The following is a 7,305-nucleotide window of genomic DNA, read 5'->3' as shown; positions in this document are numbered from 1 at the left end:
TTCAGCCGCTTGGGCCCTTAACCGCCTCTGCCACAATCCCACTTTTTATAACATCGTTAATCCTCCTTATATTCACAATAATTTGGCCCTGTTATAAGAAAAATTAAATTATGGTGGATGTCTACTCTTTCTCCATGATCTTCTCAAATGCTTAATGACATATTCAATGACATATTTCTATGCTTAATGACATATTTTTCTTTACTTTTCATGCCTATATAAAGGCCTTGTAATAGATAGGAAAATACACACAATTGAAGAAGAAAATCTCTTCTTTCTCTCTATCTCCATTTCTTGTTCATGTTTTACTAAATTGCTTTTATTTCATAACATGTCTTGTTCATGTTTTACTAAGTTGCTTTTATTTTATAACACGTTATCAGCACGAATTGCTCATTTCATGATCTTCTACGTCAAGATATGTAAATTATAAGCAGGCAATGAGATCAAGTACAATGAAAAATGTCTTGGATGATAATACAAAGATAAGTTTTACATCCATCTAAACCCATTCATACTTTTATATTTTTGCATTAACTTTATGTGCAGTGTTTAGTAAAAATATTTTTTTCAATTGTATCCAGTGAAATAAAGAACTGGAAAGGTATGTCTTTATTTGCTACATCTCTTATATGATAAAGATAATATTCCAACGTGTATATATATATATATATATATGTTTTGACCTAACATACTATGATAGATAATTATTAAGGTAATTTAGTAATAATATTTTTACCATATGATGTATTTCATTGAAAGCAAAATTGGCATATATCCTAATGAAATACATCATGTTATCTATCAACTCATTATCTATCAACGCATTATGGCCTAGCATGCTTTTATATGGGTAAAGCATTGAGTTTGAGTCCTAATGCACCATATTGATTATAATAATAATAACTAAAGAAAAAATAATATAATTTTCATGAAAAAGCATGAAGCTTGTCCCACTTGATTTGCTCCATTCTCGAAGTGAATGTGATAGCAGTGCATGATAAGTCTAAATAAAGACAAGTGGTTGACCAATAAATGCGGGCGTGCAAAAGGCCAAAATAATAGTAGTTATCACTATGGTAATTATAAAAAGGGAGAAATTCTTTGAAGAGAATGTGACTTGTGATAAACATTGAGATTGCATACTCATTCCTGAAAGCGAATGTGAAAATATATATATGATAAATATTATGCATAATAATTTACTTGTGCATAGTTGGATAAATACTACAACTCACCTCTAAGGGAGGTTTGAGACAAAGAAAGATAATGAATATTATTGTGCAGTTACATGAATATATCATTGGTCGCATGCATGTGATACGCCAAAAAAATATTTTGTCATGCCTTATGAAAGTTATTAAAAGCAAAATTAAAGCAAGAAATTATTTTGCTTGTGATGATTTTGAACATGACAATTATTATGATATGATTCTCTTTGTGAATGAGACATTCATTATATGGATGGTGTGACAAAAGATCTTGTAGTACAAAAGAAGTTAAGAGTTCTGAAAGAACTAATTTGTTACTACCCGGATGAATGAAATTGTTCATGACATTAATATTGTAGTAAGTATCAAAAGAAATATTTTGATTTACAAATATATTTGCCAAAGTGGTTGGCATATTGAGACTATAAATGAAAAGAAGATTGAATATGTTTATATTACTATAATCATACCGGGTAAATATGAAAGGTTACCTAACTTTTCTTCTATTTGTACTACACAAGTATATGCATGATGATGCAATCACAAGCCACAAGTAAACTAGAGGTTTACTGAAATAAATATTAGTTGGCATGACCGGTTGACCATCTCGGTTCAATTATGATGCGAAAAAATTAATTAAGAACTATATTGACATATATTGAAGAAATATAAGATTCTTCAAGAATTCTCTTGTGCTGCTTATTCTCATGATATACCAGTTAAGGTTGGAATTGAATCATTTGATTTCTGGAACGAATAAAAGGTGATAAATATATGGGCCCAGTGTCACGACCCAAAACTAACCCCCTGTCATGATGGCGCCTATCGTGGAACTAGGCAAGCCGACTCATTTCCAAAACAAAACGATATTTTCATTTCAAAGATAATTTCAAGGTTATTTAACATAAAACCTCCATTTAAAGAGTTCAAATCAAAGAAAAATAGAAGTGCGAAAAAGAAAAGCCTGACATCGGGGTGTCACTAGTCATGAGCATCTACTATAATCTGTCTAACAATATCAAGGCTAACTCAGCCTGAAAAATAGCTAAATACTACTAGAGGAAGATAAGAGGGAGAAGAGCAGGGGCTGCGATCGCCAAACAGCTACCTTGCTATCTCCAAGAAAATCTGCAACTAGAACACTCAATAATCGCTACCGTGTCCAGCTACACCTGAATCTGCACACAAGGTGCAGGGAGTAACGTGAGTACGCCAACTCAGTAAGTAACAACAATAAATAAAGACTGAGCAGTAGTGACGAGAAATAAAGCATATAACGTTCATATCAGGAAAATCTCAGTAAAATACCACATGCTTTTTAAAAAAAATCAGGATTTGAATCAAACATCTCGTTTAAACCCAGTTCCAGTAAAAATCATTCAAAGACATTTTTCCAACAGTTTTTCAAACAAAGGCTCAATGCAAAGATGAGCAAAAATGATAAAATCATAAATAGCCCCTCGGGCAAAACATCACTTATATACAGCCACTCGGACAAACCTCACAGCCACTCGTGCCACTCGGGCATACCTCACAATCACTTTTTTCACTCGGGCATACCTCACAATCACTCTTGTCAATACCCGACTAGGCTCCGAAATATCCAATCTGACAAGCTGGCCTGCCAAGGTCTGAACATCTAATGCCAAAGGTCTCTCTGCTGCTGGAAGATATGCTAAACTCCCCAAACTCTCTGCCCGTCGACTCAAAGCATCGGCCACTACATTGGCCTTCCCCGGATGGTACAAGCTAGTGATATCGTAGTCCTTAAGAATCTCCAACCATCTCCGCTGACGCAAATTAAGATCCTTCTGCTTTAACAGCTACTGCAGACTCTGGTGATCAGTATAGATCTCACAATGAACCCCATACAAATAATGACGCCAAATCTTCAAGGCGTGAACAATGGCTGCTAACTCAAGATCATGGATAAGATAGTTCTTCTCATGGGTCTTCAACTGGCGTGAGGCATAGGCAATCACCCTACCCTCCTGCATCAAAACACAACTAATCCTATCCTCGAGGCATCACAATACACGGTGTAAGAACCTGAAGTTGATGGCAAAACTAACACTGGAGCTGTGGTCAAAGCAGTCTTGAGCTTCTAAAAGCTCTCCTCACATTCATACGACCACCTGAATGGAGCACCCTTTTGGGTCAATTTGGTCAAGGGCGATGCAATAGATGAAAATCCCTCCACAAAGCGACGATAGTAACCCGCCAAACCAAGAAAGCTCCTAATCTCCGTGGCTGAGGACGGTCTAGGCCAACTCTGCACCGCCTCTATCTTCTTTGGATCCACCTGAATACCCTCACTGGACACCACGTGCCCCAAGAATGCTACTGAATTGAGCCAAAACTCACATTTAGAGAACTTTGCATAAAGCTTCTCCTCCTTCAATCTCTGCAATACAGCCCTCAAATGCTGAGAGTGCTCTTCCTGGATACGAGAGTGCACCAGGATGTCGTCAATGAATACAACGACGAATGAGTCCAAATAGGGCTGGAATACACTGTTCATCAAATGCATGAACGCTGCTGGGGCATTGGTCAGCCCAAAAGACATCACCAAAAACTCATAATGGCCATATCGGGTTCTGAAGGATGTCGTGAGAATATCTGAATCCCGAATCTTCAGCTGGTGATAACCGGACCTCAAATCAATCTTGGAGAACACCCTCGCTCCTTGAAGCTGGTCGAATAAATCATCAATACGAGGCAAAAGATACTTGTTCTTGACTGTGACCTTGTTCAACTGCCTATAATCAATACACATTCTCATGGAACCATCCTTCTTTTTCACAAATAAAACCGGTGCACCCCAAGGTGACACACTAGGCCGAATAAAACCCTTATCAAGGAGTTCCTGAAGCTGTTCTTTCAATCCCTTCAACTCCGTCGGTGCCATACGATACGGTGGAATAGAAATGGGCTGAGTGCCCGGCACTAAATCAATACCAAAGTCAATATCCCTGTCAGGCGGCATGCCCGGTAGGTCTGCAGGAATACATCTGGAAAATCACGTACAACCGAAACAGAATAAATGACAGGAGTCTCTGCACTAACATCCCTCACAAAAGCCAAATAAGATAGGCAACCCTTCTCAACCATGCGCTGAGCCTTCAAATATGAAATCACCCTACTTGGTACATAATCTATAGAACCGCTCCACTCAACCCTCGGAATTCCCGGCATAGCCAACGTCACTGTCTTAGCGTGACAATCTAGAACAGCATGACATGGAGATAACCAATCCATACCCAATATCACATCAAAGTCAACCATACTGAGCAACAATAGATCTACTCGGGTCTCCAGACCCCCAATAGTCACCACGCATGACCTATATATGCGGTCCACAATAATAGTATCGCCCACAGGAGTAGATACATGTACAGATGAAACTAAGGACTTACGGGGCATATCCAAAAAATGGGCGAAATACGAGGAAATATATGAATACGTGGAACCAGGGTCAAATAATACTGAGGCATCTCTGTGGAAAACTGAGACAATACCTGTAATCACAGCATCTGAAGCAATAACATCTGGTCTGGCAGGGAGAGCATAGAAACGGGCCTGACCACCCCTTGATCTGCCTCCCCCTCTAGGGCGACCCCTAGCTGACTGAGCTCCACCCCGAGCTGACTGGGCAGATGGTGAGGTAGCTGGTGCTGTAGTCGGAGGCTGACTCCTCTGTTGAGATAGACCTCCATGACGACGAGGAACATTCAAAACAACTCCCTGGTGCTGGCGGCGGAAACTGAAGGGAACCCCTAGCACCAGGATGACTGGTAGAAGAACCTGGCATGGAAGAGCCCTGAACAGGTGGAGCACGGGACGAACTATGAACTGGAAGGGCACTAAGTGATGAGTGGACTTGATGAGAACTGTGAGAACCATGGCCAGATGATACACCCCGATGAAATGGCCTAGCTGACTGAGCCTGTCTGAAATGACGACCTCTACCGTGCTGGAACTGACCCCCAAATGGAGCACCGCTGAATCCACCCTGACCACAAGGCCTCTTGGCCTCCCGCTCAACCCTCTCTTGACCGCGAACCATCTCAATCTGCCGAGCAATGTCGACAACCTCATCAAAGGTAGCACCTGAAACTCGCTCCCTGGTCATGAGCAACTGCAGCTGAAAAGTGAGGCCATCAATAAACCTTATGATCCTCTCTCTGTCCGTGGGAACCAACCAGATAGCATGACGGGCCAACTCAGAGAACCGCATCTCATACTGCATCACAGACATATCACCCTGGCATAGCCGCTCAAACTGTCTACGCAGCTCCTATCTGCGGGATCGAGGCACGAACTTCTCCAAAAAGACCACGGAGAACTGCTGCCAAGTAAGGGGTGTTGCGCCAACAGGCCTACGCCTCTCGTAAGTCTCCCACCATCTGAGTGCAGCCCCAGAAAACTGAAAGGTAGTGAATGAGACCCCACAAGTCTCCAAAATACCAACAGTACGGAGTATCCTCTGACACCTGTCCAAAAAGTCCTGAGCATCCTCTCTCTCTATGCCACTGAAAGGTGGTGGCTGAAGTCTCCCAAACCTCTCCAACCTACACTGATCATCCTCAGGCATAGCAGGAACCACATAATCCTGAGCAATTGCAACCAGATGGGCTGGTGGTGCCTCTAGTGTCTTAAGTCCCTGAATAACCTGCTCGGGTGCGCGAGCGACGGGAGTCTGAGTGCCTCCCCTGGCCTGAGAAGTGGTTGCGGCGGTCAAAATAGAGACCGCTTGAGCAAGGCCAGTACATGCTGTCAGAATCTGAGTTAGGGCCTCCTAAAGGCATGGAATCACGATAGGCACAGGTGGTGCTTGAACTGGTGCATCAACAACTGGAACTTGGTCCTGATCTGGGACAACCGGTGGATATGTAGGTACAGACCCAACTGCGGTACGGGCTGCACCTCTGCCCCTACCACGACCTCTACCGGGGCCTCGGCCTCTCGCAGCCCTGGCTGGTGGTACTGGTAGCTGGCCCTCCTGACCGGTAGCACGAGTCCTCACCATCTGTGAGAGAATGAAATAACATATGTTTAGTTACTAGAATCAACAGATTCGCACGACAAGAATTCAAGAATGTGGAGTTTCCTAAAGGTTCTGCAGCCTCCTGAAGATAAGTACAGACGTCTCCGTACCGATCCGCAAGACTCTACTAAACCCGCTCATGACTCGTGAGACCTATATAACCTAGACTGTAATAGGAATGTCACGACCCAAAACTAACCCCCTGTCGTGATGGCGCCTATCGTGGAACTAGGCAAGCCGACTCATTTCCAAAACAAAACGATATTTTCATTTCAAAGATAATTTCAAGGTTATTTAACATAAAACCTCCATTTAAAGAGTTCAAATCAAAGAAAAATAGAAGTGCGGAAAATAAAAGCCCGACATCGGGATGTCACTAGTCATGAGCATCTACTATAATCTGTCTAACAATATCAAGGCTAACTCAGCCTGGAAAATAGCTAAATACTACTAGAGGAAGATAAGAGGGAGAAGAGCAGGGGCTGCGATCGCCAAACAGCTACATTGCTATCTCCAAGAAAATCTGTAACCAGAACACTCAATAACTGCTATCGTGTCCAGCTACACCTGAATCTGCACACAAGGTGCAGGGAGTAACGTGAGTACGCCAACTCAGTAAGTAACAACAATAAATAAAGACTGAGCAGTAGTGACGAGAAATAAAGCATATAACGTTCATATCAGGAAAATCTTAATAAAATACCACATGCTTTTTAAAAAAAATTAGAATTTGAATCAAACATCTTGTTTAAACCCAGTTTCAGTAAAAATCATTCAAAGACATTTTTCCAACAGTTTTTCAAACAAAGGCTCAATGCAAAGGTGAGCAAAAATGATGAAATTATAAACAGTCCCTCGGGCAAAACATCACTAATATACAGCCCCTCGGGCAAACCTCACAGTCACTCGTGCCACTCGGGCATACCTCACAATCACTCTTGCCACTCGGGCATACCTCACAATCACTCTTGCCTCCCAGTCACTCAGCACCCGGCACTCGGCACTCGCACTCAGTAGGTACATGCGCTCACTGGGGGTGTGTACAGA

The sequence above is a fragment of the Nicotiana tomentosiformis genome, chromosome 4 (assembly GCF_000390325.3).
Source record: "Nicotiana tomentosiformis chromosome 4, ASM39032v3, whole genome shotgun sequence".
Classification (NCBI taxonomy): domain Eukaryota; kingdom Viridiplantae; phylum Streptophyta; class Magnoliopsida; order Solanales; family Solanaceae; genus Nicotiana; species Nicotiana tomentosiformis.
Note: the sequence above shows the minus strand (reverse complement) of the source record.